Raw genomic sequence first — 12,071 nt, forward strand, 5'->3', positions numbered from 1 at the left:
AACTATCCCCAATATGGTCACCCATTGTCACTTCACCCACTTGCCCATCTTCATTTCCCAGGATTAAATCTAGAATTGCATCCCCTCTTGTTGGGCTTGTCACGTACTGGCTAAAAAAGTTCTCCTGGACACTGATCAAGAATTTTGCGCCCTCTGTGCCCCTCACACTGTTTGAATCCCAGTTGATGTTAGGGTAGTTGAAGTCCCTGACTATTATTGACCTCTTATTTTTGCACTCAGAAATTCGCCTACATATTTGTTCTTCTATCTCCCTTTCACTATTCGGGTGTCGATAGTACACTCCTAGTAGTGTGACTGTCCCTTTTTTATTTCTTAGCTCAACCCATATGGCCTCGATTGATGATCCATTTAGCATATCATCCCTTCTCACAACTGTAATTGATTCTTTAACCAATAATGTTACCCCCCCTCCTTTTTTATCACCCACTCTATCCTGCCTGAAAACTCTATATCCAGGGATATTGAGGTGCCAATTATCCCCCTCTTTAAGCCAGGTTTCCATTTTGGAATGATATCATGCTGCCATGTGTCTATCTGTGCCCTTAGCTCATCTGCTTTGTTTGTAATACTCCTTGCATTGAAGTATATACCCTTTAACCCCGTCAAATTCCTGTGCTGAACACTATTTAACCTTTGCTTCTTTTGCCTTTCTGAGTCGCTAGCTATGTCACTAACTGCTTTTCTACTTCCCGTTTCCTGGTCTGAATTGTCCTATCTGTACCTGCCCTTTGGTTCCCATTCCCCTGCCATACTAGTTTAAACCCCTCCCAACAGAACTAGCAAATGCTCCCGCGAGGATATTGGTCCCAGTTCTGCTCGGGTGCAACCCGTCCAGCTTGTACAGGTCCCGCCTTTCCCAGAATCGATCCCAATGCCTCATGAATTTAAACCCCTCCCTCCCACACCATCTCTCAAGCCATCTGGTCTATTCTCCTATTTCTGCTCTCGCTAGCACGTGGCACTGGGAGTAATCCTGAGATTACTACCTTTGAGGTCCTGCTTTTTAATTTTTTCCTAACTCCCTATATTCCGCTTGCAGGATCTCATCCCTGTTTTTACCGATGTCGTTAGTAGCGATATGGACCACGACCTCTGGCTGTTCACCCTCCCCCTTCAGAATGTCCTGCAGCCGCTCCGTGACATCCTTGACCCTAGCACCAGGGAGGCAACATACCATCCTGGAGTCACATCTGCGGCCGCAGAAACGCCTATCTGTTCCCCTTACGATTGAATCCCCATCACTATTGCTCTCCCATCCTTTTTCCTCCTCTCCTGTGCAGCTGAGTCACTCGTGGTGCCACGGTCTTGGCTCTTGCTGCATTCCCCGGATAAGCCATCTCCACCAACAATATCCAAAGCGGAATATCTGTTTGAGAGGGTGATGACCCCAGGGGACTCCTGCTCTATCTGCCTAGTCCTTTTACTCTGCCTGGCGGTCACCCATTTCCTTTCTGCCTGCGTTATCTTTACCTGCGGTGTGACCACCTCACTGAATGTGCTATCCACGATAGTCTCAGCATCGCGGATGCTCCACAGTGAATCCACCCTCAGCCCCAGCTCCGAAATGCGGTTAGCCAGTAGCTGCAGCTGGACACACTTCCTGCACACACGGTCACCAGGGACACTGGTGGTGTCCATGACTTCCCACATAGTGCAGGAGGAGCATATCACGAGTGCGAGCTCTGCTGCCATGACTTGCCTTAGATTAAGCTCATTAGTTATTCCCTTTAAGAAGTTTACTCCTTTAAATTACTCTTAATTTAGAGAATGTCCCTACACTAGGGACCTTGATTCACTAAAAAACGCTACTTGCTATAACTAAATTCAGCTTAGCTTTTAAAAAAAAATTTACTTTTATGCTGTAAGGAACTGAGCCCACAGTCCTAAGAAAGAAGAAAACAGAAGAGATTCTCACCACCAACCACCGAACTGCCTTACCTGTGACGTCACACTGCAGTTTTGTTGTATTGTTGTTGTGACCCGCTCTCGGTGCGCCCCTCTCCCCTCTCGGTGCGCCCCTCTCCCCTCTCGGTGCGTCCCTCTCCCCTCTCGGTGCGCCCCTCTCCCCTCTCGGTGCGCTCCTCTCCGCTCTCGGTACGCCCCTCTCCGCTCTCGGTGCGCCCCTCTCCGCTCTCGGTACGCCCCTCTCCGCTCTCGGTGCGCTCCTCTCCGCTCTCGGTGCGCTCCTCTCCCCTCTCGGTGCGCCCCTCTCCCCTCTCGGTGCGCCCCTCTCCGCTCTCGGTACACCCCTCTCCGCTCTCGGTACGCTCCTCTCCTCTCTCGGTGCGCCCCTCTCCCCTCTCGGTGCGCTCCTCTCCGCTCTCGGTGCGCTCCTCTCCTCTCTCGGTGCGCTCCTCTCCGCTCTCGGTACGCTCCTCTCCGCTCTCGGTGCGCCCCTCTCCGCTCTCGGTACGCTCCTCTCCGCTCTCGGTACGCCCCTCTCCGCTCTCGGTGCGCTCCTCTCCGCTCTCGGTGCGCTCCTCTCCTCTCTCGGTGCGCTCCTCTCCGCTCTCGGTACGCTCCTCTCCGCTCTCGGTGCGCCCCTCTCCGCTCTCGGTACGCTCCTCTCCGCTCTCGGTACGCCCCTCTCCGCTCTCGGTGCGCCCCTCTCCGCTCTCGGTGCGCTCCTCTCCTCTCTCGGTGCGCTCCTCTCCTCTCTCGGTACGCTCCTCTCCGCTCTCGGTGCGCTCCTCTCCGCTCTCGGTGCGCCCCTCTCCGCTCTCGGTGCGCTCCTCTCCGCTCTCGGTACGCCCCTCTCCGCTCTCGGTGCGCTCCTCTCCGCTCTCGGTACGCTCCTCTCCGCTCTCGGTGCGCTCCTCTCCTCTCTCGGTACGCCCCTCTCCGCTCTCGGCTCGCCCCTCTCCCCTCTCGGTGCGCTCCTCTCCTCTCTCGGTGCGCCCCTCTCCTCTCTCGGTGCGCTCCTCTCCGCTCTCGGCGCTCTCCTCTCCGCTCTCGGTGCGCTACACTCCTCTCTCGGTGCGCCGCTCCCCGCTCTCGGTGCGCCCCTCTCCCCTCTCGGTGCGCCCCTCTCCGCTCTCGGTACGCCCCTCTCCCCTCTCGGTGCGCCCCTCTCCCCTCTCGGTGCGCCCCTCTCCCCTCTCGGTGCGCTCCTCTCCGCTCTCGGTACGCTCCTCTCCGCTCTCGGTGCGCCCCTCTCCGCTCTCGGTACGCTCCTCTCCTCTCTCGGTGCGCCCCTCTCCCCTCTCGGTGCGCTCCTCTCCGCTCTCGGTGCGCTCCTCTCCTCTCTCGGTGCGCTCCTCTCCGCTCTCGGTACGCTCCTCTCCGCTCTCGGTGCGCTCCTCTCCTCTCTCGGTACGCTCCTCTCCTCTCTCGGTGCGTCCCCTCTCCGCTCTCGGTGCGCCCCTCTCCGCTCTCGGTGCGCTCCTCTCCGCTCTCGGTGCGCCCCTCTCCGCTCTCGGTGCGCTCCTCTCCGCTCTCGGTGCGCCCCTCTCCGCTCTCGGTGCGCTCCTCTCCGCTCTCGGTACGCCCCTCTCCGCTCTCGGTGCGCTCCTCTCCGCTCTCGGTGCGCCCCTCTCCGCTCTCGGTGCGCTCCTCTCCGCTCTCGGTGCGCTCCTCTCCGCTCTCGGTGCGCCCCTCTCCGCTCTCGGTGCGCTCCTCTCCGCTCTCGGTGCGCTCCTCTCCGCTCTCGGTGTGCCCCTCTCCGCTCTCGGTGCGCCCCTCTCCGCTCTCGGTGCGCCCCTCTCCGCTCTCGGTGCGCCCCTCTCCCCTCTCGGTGCGCCCCTCTCCGCTCTCGGTGCGCCCCTCTCCGCTCTCGGTGCGCTCCTCTCCGCTCTCGGTGCGCCCCTCTCCCCTCTCGGTGCGCCTCTCTCCCCTCTCGGTGCGCTCCTCTCCTCTCTCGGTGCGCCTCTCATCCCTCTCGGTGCGCTCCTCTCCCCTCTCGGTGCGCCTCTCTCCCCTCTCGGTGCGCCCCTCTCCCCTCTCGGTGCGCCCCTCTCCCCTCTCGGTGCGCTCCTCTCCCCTCTCGGTGCGCCTCTCTCCCCTCTCGGTGCGCCTCTCTCCCCTCTCGGTGCGCCCCTCTCCCCTCTCGGTGCGCTCCTCTCCGCTCTCGGTGCGCCCCTCTCCGCTCTCGGTGCGCCCCTCTCCGCTCTCGGTACGCCTCTCTCCCCTCTCGGTGCGCTCCTCTCCCCTCTCGGTGCGCCTCTCTCCCCTCTCGGTGCGGCCCTCTCCGCTCTCGGTACGCCTCTCTCCCCTCTCGGTGCGCTCCTCTCCCCTCTCGGTGCGCTCCTCTCCTCGCTCGGTGCGCCCCTCTGCTCTCTCGGTGCGCCCCTCTCCGCTCTCGGTACGCCTCTCTCCCCTCTCGGTGCGCTCCTCTCCCTTCTCGGTGCGCTCCTCTCCCCTCTCGGTGCGCTCCTCTCCTCTCTCGGTGCGCCCCTCTGCTCTCTCGGTGCGCCCCTCTCCCCTCTCGGTGCGCCCCTCTCCTCTCTCGGTACGCTCCTCTCCGCTCTCGGTACGCCTCTCTCCCCTCTCGGTGCGCCCCTCTCCTCTCTCGGTGCGCCCCTCTCCGCTCTCGGTGCGCCCCTCTCACCTCTCGGTGCGCTCCTCTCCCCTTTCGGTGCGCCCCTCTCCCCTCTCGGTGCGCCCCTCTCCCCTCTCGGTGCGCCCCTCTCCGCTCTCGGTGCGCCCCTCTCCCCTCTCGGTACGCTCCTCTCCCCTCTCGGTGCTCTCCTCTCCACTCTCGGTGCGCCCCTCTCCCCTCTCGGTATGCTCCTCTCCCCTCTCGGTGCGCTCCTCTCCGCTCTCGGTGCGCCCCTCTCCCCTCTCGGTACGCTCCTCTCCCCTCTCGGTGCGCCCCTCTCCACTCTCGGTGCGCCCCTCTCCCCTCTCGGTACGCTCCTCTCCGCTCTCGGTGCGCCCCTCTCCCCTCTCGGTACGCCCCTCTCCCCTCTCGGTGCGCTCCTCTCCACTCTCGGTACGCCCCTCTCCTCTCTCGCTACGCTCCTCTCCGCTCTCGGTGCGCCCCTCTCCCCTCTCGGTGCGCTCCTCTCCCCTCTCGGTGCGCTCCTCTCCCCTCTCGGTGCGCCCCTCTCCCCTCTCGGTACGCTCCTCTCCCCTCTCGGTGCGCCCCTCTCCACTCTCGGTGCGCCCCTCTCCCCTCTCGGTACGCCCCTCTCCCCTCTCGGTGCGCTCCTCTCCCCTCTCGGTGCGCTCCTCTCCACTCTCGGTGCGCCCCTCTCCCCTCTCGGTGCGCTCCTCTCCCCTCTCGGTGCGCCCCTCTCCGCTCTCGGTGCGCCCCTCTCCGCTCTCGGTGCGCCCCTCTCCTCTCTCGGTGCGCTCCTCTCCGCTCTCGGTGCGCCCCTCTCCGCTCTCGGTGCGCCCCTCTCCCCTCTCGGTGCGCTCCTCTCCCCTCTCGGTGCGCCCCTCTCCCCTCTCGGTGCGCTCCTCTCCCCTCTCGGTGCGCCCCTCTCCTCTCTCGGTGCGCTCCTCTCCCCTCTCGGTGCGCTCCTCTCCCCTCTCGGTGCGCTCCTCTCCGCTCTCGGTGCGCCCCTCTCCGCTCTCGGTGCGCCCCTCTCCTCTCTAGGTACGCTCCTCTCCGCTCTCGGTGCGCCCCTCTCCCCTCTCGGTACGCTCCTCTCCCCTCTCGGTGCGCTCCTCTCCTCTCTCGGTGCGCTCCTCTCCTCTCTCGGTGCGCCCCTCTCCTCTCTCGGTGCGCTCCTCTCCTCTCTCGGTGCGCCCCTCTCCGCTCTCGGTGCGCTCCTCTCCTCTCTCGGTGCGCCCCTCTCCGCTCTCGGTACGCTCCTCTCCGCTCTCGGTACGCCCCTCTCCGCTCTCGGTGCGCTCCTCTCCGCTCTCGGTGCGCCCCTCTCCGCTCTCGGTGCGCCCCTCTCCCCTCTCGGTGCGCTCCTCTCTGCTCTCGGCTCGTCCCTCTCCTCTCTCGCTGCGCCCCTCTCCGCTCTCGGTGCGCTCCTCTCCGCTCTCGGTGCGCCTCTCTCCCCTCTCGGTGCGCCTCTCTCCCCTCTCGGTGCGCCCCTCTCCGCTCTCGGTGCGCTCCTCTCCGCTCTCGGTGCGCCTCTCTCCCCTCTCGGTGCGCCTCTCTCCCCTCTCGGTGCGCTCCTCTCCGCTCTCGGTGCGCTCCTCTCCCCTCTCGGTGCGCCCCTCTCCGCTCTCGGTGCGCTCCTCTCCGCTCTCGGTGCGCCTCTCTCCCCTCTCGGTGCGCTCCTCTCCCCTCTCGGTGCGCCTCTCTCCCCTCTCGGTGCGCCCCTCTCCGCTCTCAGTGCGCTCCTCTCCGCTCTCGGTGCGCCTCTCTCCCCTCTCGGTGCGCTCCTCTCTGCTCTCGGCTCGTCCCTCTCCCCTCTCGGTGTGCCCCTCTCCCCTCTCGGTGCGCCCCTCTCCCCTCTCGGTGCGCTCCTCTCCTTTCTCGGTGCGCTCCTCTCCGCTCTCGGTGCGCTCCTCTCCTCTCTCGGTGCGCTCCTCTCCCCTATCGGTGCGCCCCTCTCCTCTCTCGGTCCGCTCCTCTCCTCTCTCGGTGCGCCCCTCTCCTCTCTCGGTGCGCCTCTCTCCCCTCTCGGTGCGCCCCTCTCCTCTCTCGGTGCGCCTCTCTCCCCTCTCGGTGCGCCTCTCTCCTCTCTCGGTGCGCCCCTCTCCTCTCTCGGTGCGCCTCTCTCCCCTCTCGGTGCTCCTCTCTCCCCTCTCGGTGCGCCCCTCTCCGCTCTCGGTGCGCCCCTCTCCTCTCTCGGTACGCTCCTCTCCTCTCTCGGTGCACCCCCCTCCGCTCTCGGTGCACTCCTCTCCTCTCTCGGTGCGCCTCTCTCCCCTCTCGGTGCGCTCCTCTCCGCTCTCGGTGCGCCCCTCTCCTCTCTCGGTACGCTCCTCTCCCCTCTCGGTGCGCCTCTCTCCCCTCTCGGTGCGCTCCTCTCCGCTCTCGGTGCGCTCCTCTCCCCTCTCGGTGCGCTCCTCTCCTCTCTCGGTGCACCCCCCTCCGCTCTCGGTGCACTCCTCTCCCCTCTCGGTGCACCCCCCTCCGCTCTCGGTGCACTCCTCTCCCCTCTCGGTGCGCTCCTCTCCGCTCTCGGTGCGCTCCTCTCCGCTCTCGGTGCGCTCCTCTCCCCTCTCGGTACGCTCCTCTCCGCTCTCGGTGCTCTCCTCTCCGCTCTCGGTGCGCTCCTCTCCCCTCTCGGTACGCTCCTCTCCGCTCTCGGTGCTCTCCTCTCCGCTCTCGGTGCGCCCCCCTCCCCTCTCGGTGCGCTCCTCTCCGCTCTCGGTGCGCTCCTCTCCGCTCTCGGTGCGCTCCTCTCCGCTCTCGGTGCGCTCCTCTCCCCTCTCGGTACGCTCCTCTCCGCTCTCGGTGCTCTCCTCTCCGCTCTCGGTGCGCTCCTCTCCCCTCTCGGTGCGCCCCTCTCCTCTCTCGGTGCGCTCCTCTCCGCTCTCGGCGCTCTCCTCTCCTCTCTCGGTGCGCTCCTCTCCGCTCTCGGTGCGCTCCTCTCCGCTCTCGGCGCTCTCCTCTCCTCTCTCGGTGCGCTCCTCTCCGCTCTCGGTGCGCTCATCTCCCCTCTCGGTGCGCCCCTCTCCGCTCTCGGTGCGCTCCTCTCCGCTCTCGGTGCGCTCCTCTCCTCTCTCGGTGCGCTCCTCTCCTCTCTCGGTGCGCTCCTCTCCTCTCTCGGTGCGCCCCTCTCCTCTCTCGGTGCGCCCCTCTCCTCTCTCGGTGCGCCTCTCTCCCCTCTCGGTGCTCCTCTCTCCCCTCTCGGTGCGCCCCTCTCCGCTCTCGGTGCGCCCCTCTCCTCTCTCGGTACGCTCCTCTCCTCTCTCGGTGCACCCCCCTCCGCTCTCGGTGCACTCCTCTCCTCTCTCGGTGCGCCTCTCTCCCCTCTCGGTGCTCCTCTCTCCCCTCTCGGTGCGCCTCTCTCCCCTCTCGGTGCGCTCCTCTCCGCTCTCGGTGCGCTCCTCTCCCCTCTCGGTGCGCCCCTCTCCCCTCTCGGTGCGCTCCTCTCCCCTCTCGGTGCGCTCCTCTCCGCTCTCGGTGCGCTCCTCTCCGCTCTCGGTGCGCCCCTCTCCGCTCTCGGTGCGCCCCTCTCCGCTCTCGGTACGCCCCTCTCCGCTCTCGGTGCGCTCCTCTCCCCTCTCGGTACGCTCCTCTCCGCTCTCGGTGCTCTCCTCTCCGCTCTCGGTGCGCCCCCCTCCCCTCTCGGTGCGCTCCTCTCCGCTCTCGGTGCGCTCCTCTCCGCTCTCGGCGCGCTCCTCTCCCCTCTCGGTGCGCTCCTCTCCGCTCTCGGTGCGCCCCTCTCCCCTCTCGGTGCGCCCCTCTCCCCTCTCGGTGCGCTCCTCTCCCCTCTCGGTGCGCCCCTCTCCCCTCTCGGTGCGCTCCTCTCCCCTCTCGGTGCGCTCCTCTCCGCTCTCGGTGCGCTCCTCTCCGCTCTCGGCGCGCTCCTCTCCCCTCTCGGTGCGCTCCTCTCCGCTCTCGGTGCGCCCCTCTCCGCTCTCGGCGCTCTCCTCTCCTCTCTCGGTGCGCTCCTCTCCGCTCTCGGTGCGCTCATCTCCCCTCTCGGTGCGCCCCTCTCCGCTCTCGGTGCGCTCCTCTCCGCTCTCGGTGCGCCCCTCTCCGCTCTCGGTGCGCTCCTCTCCGCTCTCGGTGCGCTCCTCTCCGCTCTCGGCGCTCTCCTCTCCGCTCTCGGTGCGCCCCTCTCCCCTCTCGGTGCGCTCCTCTCCGCTCTCGGTGCGCTCATCTCCCCTCTCGGTGCGCCCCTCTCCGCTCTCGGTGCGCTCCTCTCCGCTCTCGGTGCGCTCCTCTCCGCTCTCGGTGCGCTCCTCTCCCCTCTCGGTGCGCCCCTCTCCTCTCTCGGTGCGCTCCTCTCCGCTCTCGGTGCGCTCCTCTCCGCTCTCGGTGCGCCCCTCTCCGCTCTCGGTGCGCCTCTCTCCGCTCTCGGTGCGCTCCTCTCCGCTCTCGGTGCGCCCCTCTCCGCTCTCGGTACGCCCCTCTCCGCTCTCGGTGCGCTCCTCTCCGCTCTCGGTGCGCTCCTCTCCGCTCTCGGTGCGCTCCTCTCCCCTCTCGGTGCGCCCCTCTCCCCTCTCGGTGCGCTCCTCTCCGCTCTCGGTGCGCTCCTCTCCGCTCTCGGTACGCTCCTCTCCGCTCTCCGTGCGCTCCTCTCCGCTCTCGGTGCGCCCCTCTCCCCTCTCGGTGCGCCCCTCTCCGCTCTCGGTGCGCTCCTCTCCGCTCTCGGTACGCTCCTCTCCGCTCTCGGTGCGCCCCTCTCCGCTCTCGGTGCGCCCCTCTCCCCTCTCGGCGCTCTCCTCTCCGCTCTCGGTACGCTCCTCTCCGCTCTCGGTGCGCCCCTCTCCCCTCTCGGTACGCCCCTCTCCCCTCTCGGTGCGCCCCTCTCCGCTCTCGGTGCGCTCCTCTCCCCTCTCGGTGCGCCCCTCTCCCCTCTCGGCGCTCTCCTCTCCGCTCTCGGTGCGCTCCTCTCCGCTCTCGGTGCGCCCCTCTCCGCTCTCGGTGCGCCCCTCTCCCCTCTCGGTGCGCCCCTCTCCCCTCTCGGTGCGCTCCTCTCCCCTCTCGGTACGCCCCTTCCCCTCTCGGTGCGCCCCTCTCCGCTCTCGGTGCGCCCCTCTCCTCTCTCGGTGCGCTCCTCTCCGCTCTCGGTGCGCTCCTCTCCGCTCTCGGTGCGCTCCTCTCCGCTCTCGGTGCGCTCCTCTCCGCTCTCGGTGCGCTCCTCTCCGCTCTCGGTGCGCCCCTCTCCCCTCTCGGTGCGCTCCTCTCCGCTCTCGGTGCGCTCCTCTCCGCTCTCGGTGCGCCCCTCTCCGCTCTCGGTGCGCCCCTCTCCCCTCTCGGTGCGCCCCTCTCCGCTCTCGGTGCGCTCCTCTCCCCTCTCGGTGCGCCCCTCTCCCCTCTCGGTGCGCCCCTCTCCGCTCTCGGTGCGCTCCTCTCCGCTCTCGGTGCGCCCCCCTCCCCTCTCGGTGCGCCCCTCTCCGCTCTCGGTGCGCCCCTCTCCGCTCTCGGTGCGCACCCCTCCCCTCTCGGTGCGCTCCTCTCCGCTCTCGGCGCTCTCCTCTCCGCTCTCGGTGCGCCCCTCTCCCCTCTCGGTGCGCTCCTCTCCGCTCTCGGTGCGCTCATCTCCCCTCTCGGTGCGCCCCTCTCCGCTCTCGGTGCGCTCATCTCCCCTCTCGGTGCGCCCCTCTCCCCTCTCGGTGCGCTCCTCTCCCCTCTCGGTGCGCCTCTCTCCCCTCTCGGTGCGCCCCTCTCCGCTCTCGGTGCGCTCCTCTCCGCTCTCGGTGCGCCCCTCTCCTCTCTCGGTGCGCTCCTCTCCGCTCTCGGTGCGCTCCTCTCCGCTCTCGGTGCGCCCCTCTCCGCTCTCGGTGCGCCGCTCTCCGCTCTCGGTGCGCTCCTCTCCGCTCTCGGTGCGCCCCTCTCCTCTCTCGGTGTGCCCCTCTCCGCTCTCGGTGCGCCCCTCTCCCCTCTCGGTGCGCTCCTCTCCGCTCTCGGTGCGCCCCTCTCCGCTCTCGGTACGCCCCTCTCCGCTCTCGGTGCGCTCCTCTCCGCTCTCGGTGCGCTCCTCTCCGCTCTCGGTGCGCTCCTCTCCCCTCTCGGTGCGCCCCTCTCCGCTCTCGGTGCGCCCCTCTCCGCTCTCGGTGCGCTCCTCTCCGCTCTCGGTGCGCCCCTCTCCGCTCTCGGTGCGCCCCTCTCCCCTCTCGGTGCGCTCCTCTCCGCTCTCGGTGCGCTCCTCTCCGCTCTCGGTACGCTCCTCTCCGCTCTCGGTGCGCTCCTCTCCGCTCTCGGTGCGCCCCTCTCCGCTCTCGGTGCGCCCCTCTCCCCTCTCGGTGCGCTCCTCTCCGCTCTCGGTGCGCCCCTCTCCGCTCTCGGTGCGCCCCTCTCCCCTCTCGGTGCGCTCCTCTCCCCTCTCGGTGCGCCCCTCTCCCCTCTCGGTGCGCTCCTCTCCGCTCTCGGTACGCTCCTCTCCGCTCTCGGTGCGCCCCTCTCCGCTCTCGGTGCGCCCCTCTCCCCTCTCGGTGCGCTCCTCTCCCCTCTCGGTGCGCCCCTCTCCCCTCTCGGTGCGCTCCTCTCCCCTCTCGGTGCGCTCCTCTCCGCTCTCGGTGCGCCCCTCTCCGCTCTCGGTGCGCCCCTCTCCCCTCTCGGTGCGCTCCTCTCCCCTCTCGGTGCGCCCCTCTCCGCTCTCGGTGCGCCCCTCTCCTCTCTCGGTGCGCCCCTCTCCTCTCTCGGTGCGCCCCTCTCCTCTCTCGGTGCGCCCCTCTCCCCTCTCGGTGCGCTCCTCTCCGCTCTCGGTACGCTCCTCTCCGCTCTCGGTGCGCCCCTCTCCGCTCTCGGTGCGCTCCTCTCCCCTCTTGGTGCGCCTCTCTCCCCTCTCGGTGCGCCCCTCTCCGCTCTCGGTGCGCTCCTCCCCGCTCTCGGTGTGCCCCTCTCCCCTCTCGGTGCGCTCCTCTCCGCTCTCGGTGCGCCCCTCTCCCCTCTCGGTGCGCTCCTCTCCTCTCTCGGTGCGCCCCTCTCCCCTCTCGGTGCGCTCCTCTCCGCTCTCGGTGCGCCCCTCTCCCCTCTCGGTACGCTCCTCTCCGCTCTCGGTGCGCTCCTCTCCGCTCTCGGTGCGCTCCTCTCCCCTCTCGGTGCGCCCCTCTCCCCTCTCGGTGCGCCCCTCTCCCCTCTCGGTGCGCCCCTCTCCCCTCTCGGTGCGCCCCTCTCCCCTCTCGGTGCGCCCCTCTCCCCTCTCGGCGCTCTCCTCACCGCTCTCGGCGTTCTCCTCTCCCCTCTCGGTGCGCCCCTCTCCCCTCTCGGTGCGCCCCTCTCCCCTCTCGGTGCGCCCCTCTCCCCTCTCGGTGCGCCCCTCTCCCCTCTCGGTGCGCCCCTCTCCCCTCTCGGTGCGCTCCTCTCCCCTCTCGGTGCGCTCCTCTCCGCTCTCGGCGTTCTCCTCTCCGCTCTCGGTGCGCTCCTCTCCCCTCTCGGTGCGCCCCTCTCCCCTCTCGGTGCGCTCCTCTCCGCTCTCGGTGCGCTCATCTCCGCTCTCGGTACGCTCCTCTCCCCTCTCGGTGCGCTCCTCTCCGCTCTCGGTACGCTCCTCTCCCCTCTCAGTGCGCTCCTCTCCGCTCTCGGT

The sequence above is a fragment of the Heptranchias perlo genome, chromosome 32, assembly GCF_035084215.1.
Source record: "Heptranchias perlo isolate sHepPer1 chromosome 32, sHepPer1.hap1, whole genome shotgun sequence".
NCBI classification, from domain to species: domain Eukaryota; kingdom Metazoa; phylum Chordata; class Chondrichthyes; order Hexanchiformes; family Hexanchidae; genus Heptranchias; species Heptranchias perlo.